Genomic DNA, 21,033 nt, shown 5'->3' with positions numbered 1-21,033 from the left:
CAACATTGAGTGCGCAAAGTCAAAACTATAACCATCATCACCCAAATCATCTTAGCTTTAACATCGTGTAACTCATACTTTATACAGTGCTACGGATTGCGAAATATGGCGAGATTAGTAATGTGGTTACCGCGCTTCTCGATCTGTTTCTGCCATGTTTGAACACCAAGCGAATGAAGGCAATGTTTATTATGCACCCATGTCACATACACGTAACTATTATTATATCAGACAGCCAATTTGAAAAAGAAATCTGATCGGGCTGATCAGAAATGATTTACTTGTCCCCACTGTACAGTTATTGGCGTAAGAGTACTAACGTTTAGTCGGCCACGGTAGTCTTTTGTTCCTAGTATTGCATATGTTTATCGACTGTGTGTCATGGCGATTTAGCACGGCGCTACATACCAACCGACAGTGCAGATTGTCTTTTTGTTTATGATGCTGAATTACAGAAAATATTCAAATCAAAGATATGGAAAGATAGCTATAATCGTTAATATTAAGTTGGTATTGTGTATATTTATGGGCAGGAGGTTCATGATCAAAACCTAAACATTGAATGGCCAAGCCCGAAGTGATCGACAGGGCACGTTCGCCTCATATCTGTGCCGCGATATCTTGTTTACAGGTTGTCCTACATACTTGCCCGTTCAGACAAATAACTGTTACTTTTTTCATATGAAATGACTAAGAGTCATGTGTGATTGCTCAAACTACCTGACCGTGTGAGTGAGTTGCCCTAACTGTTTCACATTTTGTCGCAAATGGAGATTTCAGAAGTGTGGCCACGACATCTAACGTGAGTCGACGCCATATTGTAAACAAATTGTGTCAAGGTCGGTTCCACAAGTGGTAGCTCAGGCCCCGTTTCTGTTGATGGTACACGCGATACAAACATAATGCAACTACTGAAAACATCAACATAACTTCTACAATGATGACATCAATACCTTTTTGTATTTGGACTAACCGCTTATGGATACGCTGTGCTTTTAAGTTCAATTTCGATTTGTTTCTCCTCTCATTGAAACTGTGATAATGGCGGTGTGATTTATTTGCTGAAATAGTATTTTCCATGAGTCTAATGTACATAGTACATGTTGTGATTGTAGAAGATAATTGATAACCAATTGTGTATGCATATATATCATCAAATACACATTACTGATCTCTTCAGAAAATGGATTATATTATAGCTCGTTTTCAAACATTCTGCTATGGATATTAGATAAAAAAATAATATTAGATTTACAAATTATTTATGTACACTGTACTCTCGATTAACGTATGATAATCTATTGGAAGTCTTCAACTCTTATTTGATATGTCATCTGAAATGTCAGCAATGAGTACAATTAATTTTATTTCGTTACAATCTGCAATTTTATTCAAATAGGCTAATAGACTGTCGGTGATTTCCCGCCGCTGTGAATTTGTCGTCTGGACAGGTGCGCGTGATTTGACCTCGCGTGTTGTGACGTGGATGACGTCACTTGAAACAGCTGATCTAATGTTGTGGTAGTGTAATGGATACACGTGGTTTCATTTTCCAAATAACAATATTCTCTTTGACTGAACTAGAAAGCATATCTAGTACATCACGATTGGAAAATGTCTACGGCGACCGACGAGTGAATGAGACCGCTTATCATTTGACTAACAGTGTTAGAATATTTGGCGCAGTTTTCTAATTTTGGTATGTTGACATGTGCTTTTCATATATGTTTGAAGGCTTGATATTCCAAAAAAATAATATGCATTTAGTTGAGTACAGTGAGAAAGCTGTCAAAATGGATCCAATATTAAACCACCTAGATTTTTAAATATTTTAGCTTCATCTATTGGAATCTCGAATGGTTCAATTTATAACATAAACAGTAAAAGTAATTAGATCTTCTCACAATATATAGATAATCAATTTCTGAAAGACAAAAAGTTTTTAGTGTAAACGTGACTTCGTTTTGATGTTTTATATAGTTATATGTATGTCTTTTTTCACTCTGCATTATCTAAATTACCAAATACTTCGACCAGTGACATATAGTAGTAATTAGATTCTACTTTGTTTTTTATCCTAGGTATGAAATAGATTTTCTTTTTAAATAAATATTTGTCTAAGAGCAAAATCAATACATTCTTGTGGTTTTTTTCACCATTTTAATTTGTATATCTTCCCTCCAAGCTGTTGTTTAGCTAGGCCAAAATTAAGAAAAAAAAGGAAAGACATAATAAACCATTTTTATGTAAGATTTTGCTGGTTAAATTTTCGGAGTTCAATACCAAGAATATATTTTTCCTTTTATGACAAATAATTCCATTACTTTCATTGACCTACGATCATTATCTATTTCAAACTTTTCCTTCAGTAGAATGGGATGGAATGGGAAACTAGTGGAAATAAACTATCACGTATGTCCTTTAATGTACATGTACATACCTAGCTATAGGTGTAAATACACTTCTAAAGTCGTATTTATAAATCAAATGAATAAATGAAAGAAAAAGTGGTATTTCATGGACTGGCCATACAAGTATATTTTGAGCAAAGGTCTAAGTTAGGCAGCCAAGTGCGAAATACGAGCTGATACGAGGATGTATGTTTTCTGGTGTTCATAGTGAAACAATGACATATGGCGCCCGAGTTGCGAGTGATCGAAAATAGGTTTGTTGAATAGATTTGCAGCCCATGAAAACGTTTCAACAATTTTGATTGAATCTACATGTACTTACTCTTGGGTGGTATTACGTTAGTATAATCTTGTTAATTATTAAGAAATAACAATGATGCCCGATATTGAGCGATGTCAATTTGAGTATTGTCAGGGCTGTTTAGCGATCTTTCACATTTTGTCCTTTGAAAATGTACGATGTCAATTACCCGGAAGTTGATTTTATCGCTAATAAAAGAGCACGGTCACTGAAACAATACATGGACGTAACTGGGATTTCTTCACGATATACATTCCAAACTGTCATTCGTTTTGTGACATAATCTTTGAAACAATCTGCGTATGAATTAATCACGACCACTTCCGTCAATTTTGTTTTGACGTCAAAAACACGCACAATTTCATCGGGTTTTTTTATCGGTAAATATAACTCACGGAAAATTCTCAGTGAATGTGTACTTCAACATAAATATCATATGTCTATCACTGTTAGGACATGTACTTGCCAATGATATGAATTATTGGTCATTTAGATTTCAAACAAGGGCGCTTACTTGACTTTGCTTGCCATATTCGGGAGCGTCCATATTACGATTAATGTGGAAAAGTAGGAAACTTATAATACCAGCACATTTATCGATGGCTGGGCAGTGCATAGATCTTTTGGATTTGGTGACTTTAGATACTGTTGGAAAGACAATTAACTCGAGTTGCATGTTATACAATTTGGTTACATTGTGTGAAGAAATAAAGACGTTGCAACACTTTTGATACAATGTATACGTTTTTGTAACCGCGACGTCAGCATAGTGCGGCACTGAGCGGTTTGCAGGCTGACTGACGTCCAGGCACCATGAGGGTTAAGGTTACACACAACCAAATGTTTTCCCATAGACTTCTATAGTAACGTTATGATTTTTTTTGATTTTTTAAATAACTAAGCATTCAACAGCTATTACCTGTATGTGTTTGGCCTTAGAGCAGCAATAAAAAAAATTAAAATGACTAGCTTAGTCAGCTCCTTTTCCGAGTACCGGAAGCTAAACACACCACCCCCAGTTTCGCACCAAATGTCACCTACTTGAAAATAGCTGTGGTCACATTCAGCATAAGTCATCATGTTGAAAAAGACAGTACTGTAATATAGAAAAACATGGTCAGTTTTAATAACTGGATGGATGTACATTTGAAAGACATAAAAATCTTACAGAATATCCTCCAATCACAGCCTGCAGATATCTCTCGATCTACACTGAAGGCTCCCAACGAAAACCGCACTGTCCAAACTGGTTCTGATTTGGTGTAGTAGAACCTTAACCACACGCTCATCGGAGGCCGGGCCAAGGCGGCTCAGCGTAGGGCTACATTCACGTGCCCTACGTCACGTTCTCTGCCCTACGTCACTTCCCCTCACTAAAGCGTCGTGCCGCGCATGCTATCACTTTTGGCTTTTCCTTTGTATCGCTCAAATTTATCGCTAAATTCTATCGCTCGCGGCTTTGATTACTAAATTGCCGGGCCAAGGCGGCTAAGCGTAGGGCGGGGGAGTTTCGCGGTTTTGGCGCCATCCCCTCGACCGCGGCTCCTCGTCCGGAGATCATACACGCAGCTACTCTACCGACAACGGCGCCCGGGGAGCCTCGCGGGAGTGGTGCTATCCCCGCGACCGCAGCTCCTCGCGCAACAGCAGGTCTTCCCTCGACGATGGCGGCCCAAAGTCGTCCCAAAGCGGTCATGGAGGCACCATCATTCATCACCCCCATGGCAGCGGCTGGCAATAATCAAGGTAGGTACCCGTTCAATGAAAACGCTCACCATGTCAACATAATGCCTGAAATGCTTATCTCACAGGTCTCGCCTATCGCCGACTCACTCACACAATTCAACACGACTTAACTAAATGCCAATCAACCAATGATAAATGCTCAATCCATCAGTCAAGGGCACCACAACCTGGCCACGTTGCCGCAGGCTCAGGGATCCATCGCAGCTTTTCAAAATGCCAATCAGCCAATTACGAACGCCTCAATCCAGTTAGTCAGTAATCAACAGCTAAATTGCAACGCCGAAAACATTGGGTTTCACGTTAAACAGACATTTCAATCTCGAAGGATGCGACAGGGGGCAGTCATGCGGGTATGCACCCAAATGCCTGTCATGCAACATCGGTGGCCATGGAGCTTCATCTTGTTTTCGTGGAAAAAAGGCCAAGCCAATGCAAGCATCAGCACCAAAGCAACCAGCACGACTTCCTATCAAAAACACATTGTAAGGCACCAACCCCAAATAATATTTTGGAGTTAGAACAATGGTTACAGCGTTACCAGATGATCAATCCAGCAGCGGCCTCATAATTAAAACTAGGTTTTAGTCAGCTTACAGTGTCAGGGTCCCCAGGAACCACGCGATGCTTCCAACCTTAACTCCACTAATGCTCTCCCTCAAGTTGTTAAAAGAAATTCAACTAGGACGCATAGCAGGTCCATTCTCTCACAGACCTTTTCATAACCTTATAGTTACCCCAATAGGCTTGGTGCCAAAGAAATCTGATGCGACACTGCAAGGGGAGGCTGCCTTCCGCCTCATCCATCACCTATCTTACCCAGAGGGCTCATCTGTCAATGACTTCATACAACCAGAGGTGTGCACGGTACAGTACACTAGCTTTGATCAAGCGGTCTCCATGATACAAAAACTTGGTAAAGGTGCACACATATCCAAATTTGACATCAAGTCGTCTTTTCGTCTCCTACCGGTAGCACCGGCAGACTTTCCACTGTTAGGTATGTCTTTTCAGAAAAAAATTCTACTTCAACAAATGCCTTCCCTTTGGTTGCAAAATTTCATGGGCATTATTTGAGACTTTCAGCACCTTTATACAATGGGCACTTAAGGATCTCACACACAGCAACAACATCGCACACTATCTGGATGATTTCATCTTAGCAGCAGTCAAAGAAGGCACATGCACGAACATTCTCAATACATCGCTACAACTTCTGCATCAGTTAGGGGTACCCGTTGCACATCATAAAACAGTACCTCCCACAAACTGCCTTACACTTCTCGGCCTGACCATAGATACGCTGAAGGGTGAAGTCAGGCTACCAAGGGACAAGGTGCTTCAATTGGTCCAGCAACTACCATAAATACTAGAACCAACCACCAGGAAGGTTACACTGCATACACTGTAATCTATCCTAGGTAAGCTAAATTTTTTATGCAGGGCAATCCCCATGGGCCGCCCATACCTACGGCGTCTCATAGATGCTCAAAAAGGGGCACGCAAGCCTCATCATCGAATACGCAAATCAGCAGGCATACGGGATGACCTGAACCTCTGGCTACAATTCCTCTTCAATCACAATGGCACAACATTATTTCTGGAACGGGAGTGGCTCACCACCCCACACCTTCAACTATATACAGACGCAGCAGGCAGCCAAGGCTTCGGAGCTTACTTTCTGGGTCACTGGACTAACGGCAGTTGGCCGGAGCAATGGATACAGCAGGGGTAGGTCAAAGACATTACATTATTGGAGCTTTTCCCAATAGTGCTGGCCATAAGAATCTGGGGTAGCAGCTTAGTCAACAAAAGGATATTACTATTCTGCGACCACCAGGCAGTGGTGAGTATCATCAATAAACACACTGCCAAGGGTCAACGGGTCGTGAAACTCCTCAGGCAAATGGTACTTTTATGTTCATAATCGCAGGCGCTCTTTCTAGATTTCAGTGGGCCCGGTTTTGAGCAGTGGCTCCTCAAGCGGACCAGCAGGCAACCCATATCCCACCAGACATTTGGCTCGTCTGACTACAGAAGTGAGCAATTTGGTGGCCGGCTCAGTGGCCCCTAATACATGGAGGACTTATGAGGCAGCGGTTAAATCGCTACAACTCTTCAGGGCAGTGTATTCCCTGCCCGACATCTGGCCGGTACCGTTAGACCACTTACTCCATTTCATTGCACACCTCTCCTTGTCAGGTAGGTCACCTAGTACAGCGGGCTCTTATGTCTCAGCCTTGGCATCAGTGCAGAGGCTAAATTCGATGCTGGGCATGTGTAACCATTTTCTAGTGCAGAAGGCCATTGCCAGGATGTCCAGGCTCTGTCGGCCCACTGACGCAAGACAACCTATCACAGTGGAATTATTACTTCGCATCATGCAGCTCCTCCCCACGGTAAGTAACAATTCTTATGAAGCATTACTTTCCTCGTTGACATACCTGGTAACCTCTTTGGCTTTTGCAGGGTAAGTGAAGTAGTGGCTGGCTCAGCAACAGACACAACACAAAGGGCATTTTTGTTATCTGACTTGTCCTTTGCCAGTGATCTATCTTACATGAGGTTGTCCTAAGATCATCGAAGACGGACCAGCAAGGTCGTGGCACTCGCATTTCTATACAAGCCGCTCCTCAGTCCACACTATGCCCTGTGAAAGCCCTGGCATCTTTCTTGACAGTACGGCCACCAACAAGTGGATATTTATTCTTACATGCAAACTCTTTGCCTTTAACAAAATTTCAATTTCCGACCGTGCTGAGAAAGACATTAAGAGCAACAAAAGACGATATAAATGTTAATCTTTATTCTTCACATTCCTTCCGTATCAGAGCAGCGAAAACAGCTGCCTTACAGAGTATCCTGCCGTAGCAGATACAGCAGTTGGGGTGGTGGACATCAGCTGCATTCAAAACTTACATCCAAATACCTCCACTACTTAGGTAATACTAACATCACCGCTTTGGGGGTTACAGGGCCAGCCTGGATCATCGGATCCAGCTATGCTGCCAGGCTGCTCAGCTACCTTGGGCCGCAGCAACCTGGGCCTGGATGGGGGCATAGTCTAGTCAGCCAAGGGAAGCCTCAGATGGCAGGACCTCAAGGGTCGGCTTGACAAGCTCATCCAGGAGAGGGGCCCATGCAGGTCATTTGTCATTGTGCATCTAGGCTCCAACGACCTATGTCAAGTTCCATGAAAGGACTTATTAGACTCTATTTATCAGGACCTACTGTACATCCGCCAGCGCTGCCCAGCTGCCACCATTGTGTGGTCATCCATGCTCCTGCGGCTTAATGGCGTGGAGCCAACAACGTCCACGCCATCGCAGTTAGACGCCAAAAGCTGAATCGCCGCATTGCCAATGTAGTCAAGGGGCAGCTGGGTGGCCAGGTTGTCACTTTTAACCCTAAGCCACAGCACTACGTGGAAAATGTCCACCTAACGCACGCCGGCATGCAGGCTCAGAATGCCGTCTGCTCGAAGCATTGCGGCAACAAGCTTAGTTATACCAACAAGGTATTCCTGTAGCCTCTTTCTCCCCCCCCCCCCCCCCCCCTCCCCCCTCACTTACTCTAACCGTTGTGGATGGCAGTCCCGCTGGCAGTCCAGCAATGGCCTGCTGGCGTGGCTGTTTGGCATGGTGCCGGCGGGACAGCATATCAATATCAAAATTAACTCTGGGTTCTTGACTGCTGCTTCTACAGCGGCAGTCAAGATCTTCCTGCCTGCTGTTTCCGCGGGAGGGAGTACAAAGATCCCATTCCTATACCCCCGTCTGCCATGCCACGGCGGAGAGCCACAACTATGCCGCTCATGCATACTGTCCCGTCGGCGCCACCCACACCGCGCCCTATTTTCACCCACAATCCTTTTTGTTTCATTTATTGCATTATATTGCTGGTAAACTTTACAGTTCCCCTTCATACAATATCACTATAAAGGTCTGCATATAAGCAAGAACCGGAAGTGCTCCGGCAGTTAATAAACCTCGTGTTTAAATGAACACGGTGTTTTTTGTTTGTGCTCGGTACCCACAAAACTACAACTTGAAACAGGACCAACAAAGTTTACAGGTCTTTACAGTGTTGTCACTACCCCTAGTGTACAATACATACACCCTGTGCACTCAAAAGAACCCACTCGTCTGAGCCTAGATTATAAAAACGACCATAGCCATACAATTATCGTAAAGTTATCGAAAGGAAATCGTAAGCTATCGTAGCCCTAAGATATCTTAAGTTTCTCGTAAATCTAAGATAGCCCCATCCAATATTTTGTACAGTATATTTGTATAAAGAATATTTTTAATATTTTTCAGCCAAAGCAATTGTAATTATTGTATTTTGTTTCGTTGTAAAAACAACACATGGGTTATCTTTGTTATTGAAAGACAAATATTTGACATTATGGGTCTTGACAAAATTGATTACGTCATCTAGATACAAATAGCTTGCTATTGTATTTGTGTCCTTTGTTTATTCGTGAAATTTATTGGCTATATAAACACCAAAACAAACTTATCAAGCTGTATATAAATGTATGATATAATATTGTTTAATTTGAAGTTTACAGGATATAGAGCTTTTCTATTCGACGAGGGGTCACATGACGTCAAAATCTCCTCCCCAGCACGTGACACCTTCGTTACACTCTCGGTAACATCGCTGCTACCAGTGTGGGCGCGGCGATTACAAGAATTGAAATTTGCCAAATGTAGTCACGTTCATACTTTTGTTTACGTGCTTGGGAATGCCATCATGACTGATTTTGAAAAGGCTTACGACTGACCATGTTTTCCAGATGAATCTACTTTGTTGTTTGTATAATCAAATTGGTTCGCGATTGCAGACTAACGGAAATCAACCACTTTCTCCCTCACATTCTCACTTTTTCAATCACATGATAGTTTTAATATGATAGAAATTCAAATTGACAAACAAAGTAAGTAATTTAGCTGAGGTAAGTGTATTCGGCGTCAGGACAGTCACTTGCTTCTAAACATAACGTTCAATCGGCTGCAAGTTCTATTCCAAGCACAGTTGTGGCTATCCATCACTGTGGGGAGTTTTGACTGGTGGCAGCGATAGTATAGAGAACGGGATATCGCTGTGAGGAGCTTGATGACGTTCATACGTTTTCCACGAGACCGTGTTCTTGAAATGACGTAAACACTGGCGGACTGCTTCCACATTCCTGGGGCAACACCTGGGAATTCCCCAGCACGAATAAATACAGAAGCGTTGTTTCTCATCATTTAGACCCTTCATCTTAAACTTAGCGTTTAAGCATACATTGGATTAAGTCAGAGAGTTTGATTGTATGTCCGTTCAAGGATATCCTCGCTACAGCTCATCTTAGAGGACAAAACGAAGAAAAGCATATTCAACTACCGTCGTATCAACTCGATCCGTGTCTGTCATACAGTGATTGTTTCAGCTATTGACCAACTGATCAGTGATGACTGACACTTGTAATAGCCACAGGTTCATTACAACTTCGGAAATCTGTCCCGTCACGTGTATCGTGTCGGCAATTTTGACGTCTTGGCGACTATGCTGGCTGCCGGCCGCAAGGAACTCTCTGGGTAGGAGAGTGGTCTTGGACTTGAATGTAAATCTATTATGGGATTGCCTGAAAAGGGAAGCAAAAATGTGAAAATGATCAATAGAATTCATCACTCGTGTTTTTTTAATATGGGAAATATCAACCTCGTCCCGTTAATCGGTATTTGCCGAGCCTTTGGCTATTAACTAAGACTCGGTTGATATTTCCCATATTAAAAAAACACTCGTGATGAATCCTCTATATATGCCACTTTATAGTGTCACAGTACATCGCATTGAAAGAAAACTGTTCCGTTAAAGTAAAACACTTTTACTGTTTTTTCTTAAGAAAATCTTTGTCAGAAGTGTTCGTTCCGACTTGGCCCGACTTATATCTACCTATATATCAAACCCGTTGATTTACATGTGTTGTTTATTGAACCAAGTCATGCTTCAGAGAAGAATCGTGTTGAACAATAGCACTATAGCGCGGTAATTGAGCGGATGGTAGAGCTTGGGCTGCGCCCGGTAAACTGCATTGTTGCCAATTTTTAAATTTATTGAAGCGAATAAAGTCGATATATTTAATTTAATATCATAGATACAAATTTTGGAGTCCGATAGTCACATATTGTCGTTGTACAAAGGCATTGAAAACTGTTCATTGTCACGTCACATAAGGCCACAAGGGTGCGCTGAGCTCAGTATCTCGTGTGACCGCCCTTGGCAGCATTCACGGCTCAATCACCAGCTGTCAATATACAAAGCAGAATAATACATCGTGATGACAGTTTTCATGTAAAGATTAAGTATTTCTAAGCAAATTAAAGATATATATATATCTAGATATTGGACATATCTTTAAGTTGCTTAGAAATAATTAATCGTTACATGGAAACTGCCATCTTGATGTATTATAATGTATTGTATATTGACAGCTTGTGATTAATTGTTACCAGATGGCTCCAGCTGGGGTAGCAGACGACACACTTTCCAACAATGGGGAACAGGGTAAAAATATGAGTAGGCTGGTTATCATCGAGCAGACGACTCACCAGTCTTAGATGTATTGAAAAATACACAATTAATTCTCAACCTTATCTAACGTTAATTCAACAATTTATCATATACTTAGCAGTGGGATATTCTGTTAATAATCTCTCATAATTCTGAATGGTTCTGTACATTCTGTCAATGTTCATTTGTACAAAGCTGTTTTATGTATGTACAGAAGTGAGACACTAATAAATTATTGTCTGTCTGTCTTCAATGTATACCTACAATTAAACCGATTACACACAGAAGCTTCACTTTGAGCTCCTTGTTTTCTTTAAATACCGCGATCTGAGACACTATAATGTGGTATTTAGGTAGATATAATACTTGTCTATAGATGTAAACACATTTGATGTTACATCTGTGCTGTTTAGGTTGATTTTGACAGCCCGGGCCAAGTCGGACCGAACACTTCTTATAGAGACTTTGTTGAGAATGTAAAAGGAAAAGGGCTTCATTTTGAGCACCTTGTCTTCTTTAAATACCGCAATCCGATACGCTATAAAGTGGTTTATAGGTAGATATTATACTAGTCTATAGATGTAAACACATTTGATGACACATCTATGTGTTTAAAGTTTATTTTGACAGCCCGGGCCAAGTCAGACCCAAAACAAGCCAAACACTTCTGATAGAGACTATGTTGAGAATATAGCGGGAAAATGGCTTCACTTTGAGCATCTTGTTTTCTTTAAATATCTGAGACACTATCAAGTGGTATATAGTTAGATATAATACTAATCTATTGATCTGAATCCATGGCATGATACATATATGTGGTTTAAGTTGATTTTGACAGCCCGGGCCAAGTCGGACCGAGCACAGACCAATCTCTTCTAACAAAGAACGTTGAGAAAGTAGAGGGAAATGGGCTTCCCTTTGAGCACCGTGTTTTCTTTAACTACTGCAATATGTTGTTGTTGCATTAAGTGTTTAAGCGGTCGCCATCTGCCTAAGCAATTTCGGCTGACCTGTCCCTCTTTGGGACTCCTGTGTGTGAGTACGGTTCACATATCTATTGTGAGTTTGGTATTCACATAATTTCTGTTTTTGTATTGATATGATTTCTATTTTCTTATATTGATATGGTTTCATTTTTATCCTTGGCTGCTCTGTTTATGTACGTTCGAGTAGCTGTCCATCTCTCAGAAATAGAGTTAGTTTGGCCTTCGCTATTGCATCTCTTGGCCTTAGGAGATCTATAACAGATAGCGGATCTAACTGCAAGACTTGTTTTAACCTAGCCCGGGCTGGGGCATGGTCTTGACATTCCAGTAACAGGTGATCAATTGTTTCAGCCTCATTGCAAGATGAACAAACCTTGTCACAGTCTGAGTCTGAGGCGTGAGATAGCAATTTCAATTTTCCTTTCATTTGAGTATGAGTTTGGCTTTTGTTGGACCTTGGGTTGAATTTTGTATAGCAATCTTGTCATCTTACTTGCGTCCCATTGGGCTTGCCATCTTTCTGCTATGGAGGCTTTGATTTTGCTTTTAATCTCTAGTTTATTAAAGGAAATAGGCTGTATATCCGCTTTGTCTAGAGCTAGCTTCGCCAGTGAGTCTTCTTTTTCATCTCCATGAAAATCGATGTGAGAGGGGATCCAACACAGCTCCACCTGTTGCCCTTAGTCCGAAAGTTTTGTATATTCGTATAGAATATTGTTGACTGTGTTTGGCCTGGAGTCTGAGTTTCTGGCGCTGATGGCTTGAAGTGCACTTAGCGAGTCTGACAGGACGACTGCCTATGCTTCCGGAAGTTCCAGTATGTTCCAGTATGTGTTCCAGTATGTGTTTGAGTGCATGATGAATTGCCTTGAATACTGACTGACCATCAGGCAGGCGAACTGGATGAACTTGGGGTTTGGAGCTGTGGAAATGGATCCCGCAACCAGCACTGTTGTTGATAGGATTCTTGGATCCATCAGTGTATATATGGGCCCAGCTGTCCCAGGTACTTTGAGTTTTAGTGATAGCTACTGATCGTAGTGGGTTTGGGTTTTCATTTATAGTGACTTCTGATGTTAAAGCATTGTCAACTTTGGGAGTTTTTAAAGTCCAGGGAGGGTGTAACCCTACTTCTATATGAGACACTAACTTACTTACTTATATTGGAGATTTAACGTGCGCTTTCCGACTGCAAGCGTATGTCGCACACGGGCCCGGCCAGGCCATTTAATGTGTTTCCGAAAAGGGGAAAAGTGAGTTTGTGCAACCCAGGAGGGGGGCTTTATGGGTTGCTTATATAAACTACCGGGCAAAAGAAAGTTTTCACTTTAAAAATAGTTGTATAAAAAGCAAAAAGGCTGGTACAGGTTTGAACCCCCGCAGAAAACATTTGCCCAAATGCAACATGACCACAACCACAACGCAGATTTTCGAACGCAACTTTCCAAATCATACATTGTTGAAAACGTGCAAAAACGTGATTTTGAGACATTGGTAAGAATGCACGTGCGTGATTGCGGCATAAATACGGACATTGGACAGAGCAGACATTCAGTAAGCAAAAAACCACCAAGAATATGCCCAGACTTACACAAGCGCAACGAAACAGAGTGATCGGTATGGCCAATATGGGGGCTAGTCAACGTCAGATAGCCAGAACCACCATCAGCAAGTTGATAATCCGCTAACAACAGACAGGACAGACTCAAGACCGGCCAAGATCGGGAAGACCGAGAGTGACAACACCGGCCGAAGACAGCTACATCCGGCAGATTCACCCCCGAAACAGATGTGTGACGGCGACGTCAACGTCGGCAACAGCACTAGGGCATGCCATCAGCAGACGAACAGTCCTTCGACGACTTCGTACGGCTGGTATACGAGCCTACCGAACCTTCTGTGGAATGGCCTTGACCTGTCTACACCGCCAACGCAGACTGTACGTCGGTGGCAGCGACGTGACTGGGCGAGAGTGCTCTTTACAGATGAAAGTCGGTTCTGTCGGTTCAGGAACGATGGCAGAGTTCGAATTTTTCGACGAAGGGGAGAGCGACTGGCGCCAAACTTCATTAGAGAAGTTCACCCGTTTGGAAGTGGAGGCGTCATGGTATGGGGTGGCATTTGTGGCCAGATTACAACACGCCTGGTTATCATCCGAGGAAACCTGAATGCTCAGCGATACAGGGATGAAGTGTTGAGACCTGTTGTGGTGCCCTTTATTCAACATCACCCAAGAGAATTAATTTTGCAACAAGACAACGCAAGGCTTCACACCGCCCGAATTGTTCAAGACGACCTGAACAACGTTAACGTCAACGTATTGCCCTGGCCACCTTGTTCTCCAGACATGAACCCCATTGAACATCTCTGGGATCATCTTGATCGTCAACTGAGACAACATGTACCGCCTCCAGCGAACCGACAGGAACTTGAACAGACTCTATTGAACTTATTGAACAGGATCCCTGTTGACGTTATCTGCCGACTGCCGACGTCAATGAGGAGGGGTGTGTTGGCGTGCATGGATGCCCAGGGTGGTCACACTCGCTATTGATGACGTGTTACCTGACTACTGTGTCATTAATGGACTCTTCATGCACTTTTTCAATGAACTCTGATTTGTGTAATTTTTAATTTGGACCCCTTGACTCTTTCTTTGTGTATTGCGGAGAATGCAATATCTGCATTACAGTGCATTTTCATTCTAATTCATGGAAAATGATTTTTGTTTATAAATTAATCATAATAAATCTCACATATGCCTTTGTTTTTGGTGTTTGGTCAAGTGAAGTCGGTGAAAACTTTCTTTTGCCCGGTAGTTTAGTAATTTTGAATTTTGAGATTTGGAATGAGTGCCAAGAGTGGGTGGAGGATGAACTAAGGGAGCTGTGTGTGTTGGGTGGTTGTTTGATTTGGTTGTTTTGTTTTTAATATACATTTTATTTGGGGTTTAAATGCGACTAATTAGTCCTGTTTTCATTAGGTATATGCCTAAGGCTTTGAATTGTTCTCTTTTTTTTTGTGGATTTAGGATTGATTCTAGTGTAAGTGCGGTTTTAAGATTTAGGGTGGTCTGTAGTGTTGTTTGGTGTGTTTGGTAGTGTGTGAAGTGAATGAGTACGTGTTCTGGTGTTTCTTGTTGTTTGCAATGTGGGCAGTTTCCTGTTGTGTGTAGATTAGCTATTTTACGGTGATTATTTAGTTTGGTGTGGCCTGTTTGTAGTTTAGTAATTATTCTGTCGATTGTTTTGGATGGGTGTAGTATTTTTGGTTTAGTTAGGTGTTTTTAGTACTTTCCTGATTTGGCTATTTGAGTTTTGGTATATATTTTGCCATTTTTTGTTGATTTTTTGTTTAGTAGAAGACGAAAATATTTTATTAAGGTGTCGCATGATATACATACATAAGGTCAAACATTTTTAAACAATTATTGTATATCATCCGGCCGATATGGCCTATGGGACACCAAACATCTCATAAGTACAAATAAAAGCACATAGTGTGCTAAACAAACAAACACACACACACACACAATATACATTTAAATTAAACGATGTAAAACGTGTAAGAGGCACGGGTGCGCGACATGTATCCCGCATTAAGTAAATGATTGGATAGATATATATATATAGGTAGGTAAATAAAATAGATGGATACAACTACATGTGCAACAGTCATAGCAATGCGAGACAGAAGACGTGCGCCCGGGCCTATGGCATATTACTAGTTATTGTAAAATATTTTCTACGCTGAAACATCCGGTTTAGTGACACTTTTGATTTCTGATTTTGAGCTGGGTAAGTTTAAGCTTATTTCTGGGAGTTTAAGGGATGATTTTCCTGCTTTATCTGCGTTTTCATTTCCAAAAGTTCCTACGTGGGCGGGGATCCAAATGTACTCTATTTGTTTACCTGCCTTAGTTAAGTTGTTTGAGCTTTTGAGTATTTGATTTATTAGTTTGGTTCGGTTTTGAGTGTTTTTGTTTTTGAGGGCTTGTAGACCACTAAGGTTAGGATGAGTATTTTTTGGTGTTTTTGAGATTGCTGATTGTGTAGTGCTTAGGCCATGTCCATGAGTTCGGCCCTGAGTCGGTAAGATTGGGTGTTTTTGGTTGGTTGTGCGATGTAGACTCCGAAACCTGTGTGTTTTGAGATCGGATCTGCGGAACCGTCTGTGTATATGTGACACTAATTTGGCCAATCTTCGTGTATGTATGCTAGTGTGGTGGTTTTAGCGATGTTAGGATCGAGCTGTTTATTTAGTGTATCGGCCAGTGTTGTGTGAGACACAAAAGTGATATATAGGTAGATATAATACTAGTCTTTAGGTGTAAAGAATGTTCAGTAACTTTAGAAGTGCCAGGACAGTTAATAACACGTGTCGTGTCAGCCCAATGACATTCGCGAATATCCACTTCCAGAAAACATCCTGTGTTGGTTTAACATGAACTTGTAAAGGTTAATTAGGGATGCCCAACACGTTAATTAATGAAAGTAGAGTAGTTAAAACACTGTCATTTTCTGCCCAGGACATCACACCCCTACACGCTAAGGTCGGTGAGAAAGCTGCTCATCGAAGAAAACACACAGTCAAGACACTGACTTTTCTACGAGGACTCACGGTATGTAGTCATAATTATCAATTTATTACATGGTTAAACAATCGTAAAATAACCGTGGGTATAGACCAAACTCTATCGGACCAATGTCCCCTAGAAAATGGCACTCCACAGGGCAGTATCCTCAGCCCCACCCTCTTCAATATAATGATAAACGATCTATTCGAGGGTCTATCCCCTAAAGTAAACACATCAAAATTCGCGGATGATGGAGCCATCTGGATCCGCACTAAAAGCATGAAAATGGCCAAAAATCTACTCCAAAAATCTCTTAATAAAATACAACAATGGGCTGACAAATGGGGCTTCTCCCTTAACACAGAAAAAACAACAGGAATAGTATTCAAACATAAAAACATGAAACCCGCCTCCCCAATCCTCCAGCTAAACAATCAAACAATCAAATTTCAAAAACAAACCAAATTCTTAGGACTTATTTTCGATGAACATCTCACCTGGGATGCTCACATCCAAAACCTAACAACTAAATGCAGTAAAGACCTAAACACCCTAAGGTGCCTAACTGGCTCTAACTGGGGAGCCTCCAAAGATACTCTCCTCTCTCTCTACATATCCCTAATTAGATCAAAACTAGACTACGGCTGCGCCATATACAACACCCTAAACAACTCTCTATCTAAAAAACTTGACTCAATACAATATCAGGCTCTCAAACTCATTACACGCACCCAACATGGCACCTCCTACACCTCACTTCAGGCCTTAACAGGAGAAATGCCACTAAGTCTACGCAGGGAACAGCTAAGCTTAAATTTCTGGGCCGCGTCCCAATCAAACCCTCTCATCCAAAACTTAATAAACCAAAACATCAGCCCCAAAAACCAAGCTCTAGCTCGTAAACACCCCTTACTTACCCCAATATCCCAAAGAATAACAAACTACCTAAATGAACACCAAATTAAAAATCTTAAACAAAACTGCAAACAATCAAATATCTTCACCCCTAAACTTAAAATACCCAAAATAGACACAACACTAGCTAGCCAAATAAATAAACAAACCGACCCAAACATAGCTAAAACTACCACACTAGCATACATACACAAAAATTGGCCAAATTGGTGTCACATTTACACAGACGGATCCTCAGATCCGACCTCCAAACACACGGGTTTCGGAGTCCATACCACACAACCAACTAAAACCACACAATCCTTCCGACTCCCAAATAACCAATCAATATTCACGGCCGAAGTAATGGGCATGGCCTCAGCCCTCCACAATCAAGAATCCAAAAACAACCAAAAAATCCTAATACTTACTGACTCCCTAAGTGGACTACAAGCCCTCCAAAACAAAAATACCAAAAACCGACCTAAATTAATAAATCAAATACTTAAAAGCTCCAACGACCTAACAAAAGCAGGCAAACAAATAACCTTCTTGTGGATACCCGCCCACGTAGGAATATACGGTAATGAAAACGCCGATAAAGCAGCTAAACTATCACTCAAAATCCCAGAAATAAGCTTAAACTTACCCATCTCAAAATCAGAAATTAAAAGTGTAAACAAACAAAAAATCACAAAAAAATGGCATAACCTATATCTAAACTCAAATAGCCAAATCAAAAGAGTGCTCAGCAAACCACTAACCAAACCAAAAATTCTCCATCCATCAAAAAAAATCGACAGAGTAATAACTAAACTCCAAACAGGACACACCAACCTAAATAACCACCTAAAAAAACTTAAAAAACACACTACAGGTAACTGCCCACACTGCAAACAACCAGAAACCCCAGAACACGCACTCATCCACTGCACACACTACCTAACACATCGAACCGCATTACAAACCACCCTCAATCTAAACAAGGCTCTCACTCTAGAAGCAATACTAAACCCACAAAATAAACTAGAAAACTTCAAGGCCTTAGGCGTATTCTTAATAAAAACGGAACTAATAAAACGCATCTAAAACCATAATAACCTACCAAATCAAAATCACATAAACAAACAAACATCCACCATACCCAGCTCCCTTAGTTCTCCTCCCCAACCCCATCGGCATCTATTCCAAATCTCAAAATTCCCAAATTCTATATAAGCAACCCCTAAAGCCCCCTCTTGGGTTGCACAGACCACCCTCGCCCCTCTCGGAAACACATTAAATGGCCTGACCGGGCCCGTGTGCGAAATACGCATCAGTCGGAAAGCGCACGTTAAATCTCCAAAGTAAGTAAGTAAGTATGGTTGAAGATGCATTTTGATTCGAACTCAATTAAATGAGAAAAACAATACGTTTGTGGACATTTGAGATCTGCCTAGATATGTACGTTTCGTTTTATTATTCTGCAATCCATTTTTAGTATTACCCGCTAGTCCGGCCCGACTTTTCTTGGCCCGACTTTTAGGCAATCCCATGAATTACGACGTGTTGTTATTGTGACTAACGTACTGATGTAGGTCTTAAGAGATATTTTTAGTTGCTGGTTTATTGTCAGTGAAGATATTGCTGGTTTACTATTTGTAGGGATATTGTCTTGTTGCAGGTTTACTATTTGTATGGGTATTCTCTTGTTGCTGGTTTACTATTTGTGGAGATATTGTCTTGTTGCTGGTTTACTATTTGTGGAGATATTGTCTTGTTGCTTTTCTGTTGTTGCCGGTTTATTGTTAGTGGAGATATTGTCTTGTTGCTGGTTTATTGTCTGTGGAGATATTGTCTTGTTGCTGGTTTACTATTTGTGGAGATATTGTCTTGTTGCTGGTTTACAATTTGTGGAGATATTGTCTTGTTGCTGGTTTACTATTTGTGGAGATATTGTGTTGTTGCTGGTTTACTATTTGTGGAGATATTGTGTTGTTGCTGGTTTACTATTTGTGGAGATATTGTGTTGTTGCTGGTTTACTATTTGTGGAGATATTGTCTTGTTGCTGGTTTACTATTTGTGGAGATATTGTCTTGTTGCTGGTTTATTGTTAGTGTAGATATTGTGTTGTTGCTGGTTTACTATTTGTGGAGATATTGTCTTGTTGCTTTTCTATTGTCAGTGGAGATATTGTCTTGTTGCTTTTCTAATGTCAGTGAAGATATTGTCTTGTTGCCGGTTTATTGTTAGTGGAGATATTGTCTTGTTGCTGGTTTATTGTCAGTGGAGATATTGTCTTGTTGCTGGTCTACTATTTGTGGAGATATTGTCTTGTTGCTGGTTTATTGTTAGTGGAGATATTGTCTTGTTGCTGGTTTACTATTTGTGGAGATATTGTGTTGTTGCTGGTTTACTATCTGTGGAGATATTGTCTTGTTGCTGGTTTATTGTCAGTGGAGATATTGTGTTGTTGCTGGTTAAGTATTTGTGGAGATATTGTGTTGTTGCTGGTTTATTGTTAGTGGAGATATTGTCTTGTTGCTGGTTAAGTATTTGTGGAGATATTGTGTTGTTGCTGGTTTACTATTTGTGGGGATGCTGTCTTACTGACTGGGTTGGTCCCACTATCTACAAACCACGTTGCTGCGAGTTCGGGTAGAGTTAGACCCGTGAAGATCCGGGGTAGAATAGGTCTTCAGCAACCCATGCTTGTCGTAAGTGGCGACTAACGGGATCGAGAGGTACAGGCTTGCTGACGTGGTTGATGCATGTCATCGTATCCCAACTGCGTGGATCAATGCTCATGACGTCAGAGATTCTCCAGGCTCGATTATTCACAGACTTCGTCATATCTGAAATATTGCTGAGTGCAGCGTGAAACAACAAACAAATAAATATAAATCGGGTAGAGTTAGGGTAGAGTTAGGGTAGAGTTAGGGTAGTAGGTCGTGCACAGTAACAGCAAATATACGAGACACAATCTTTTCCATAATCATGTGGAATCCGTTGAACGATTCCAAGTGTCCGTGACGCATGCCACCAGGGGACTTTACCATCCAACAACACATGTCATGCTGCCCTTTGGTGGCCAGCTCTGGGTGGAGGATGGAGGATGGAGGAAGACAAAGCTTAGTGGCGTCTGCAGTCAACGCCACGACTAGCCATGGAATCCCTCCACTCCTGTTGATGATCTAGGCCGGTCTCTCCTTGGCTTACCACATTGGTCCACTTTGGTTCGTAGAGGTATTATTTGGTAGAACCTTTACCATGTGGGCGCCGGCAGTTCAGAATCCTATATTTGCTAGTATTCTTGATATTAGTAGCTGTATTACATGATACTAGTAGAGGGCACGTCCACAGGGTACCTGCAACTAGACACTGAAATTACGGGAGAGTGCCTTCCTTGAAAGTCGTAAAGATCATGGTTGACATTCAGTCAAACATTCAGACAGAGAATGTATTCGGCCCTGTATCTCTGGGCCCTATAATACAAACACGATGGAAAGCACGAATAAATATGCGTACTGATTATGCGGCGACAGCACAATACACTTTGTTATAGCAACAAATGGTTTGCT

The sequence above is a fragment of the Haliotis cracherodii genome, unplaced genomic scaffold (genome assembly GCF_022045235.1).
Source record: "Haliotis cracherodii isolate W230 unplaced genomic scaffold, xgHalCrac1.p SCAF_21, whole genome shotgun sequence".
Taxonomy (NCBI): Eukaryota; Metazoa; Mollusca; class Gastropoda; order Lepetellida; family Haliotidae; genus Haliotis; species Haliotis cracherodii.
This window is presented reverse-complemented; position numbering follows the sequence as displayed.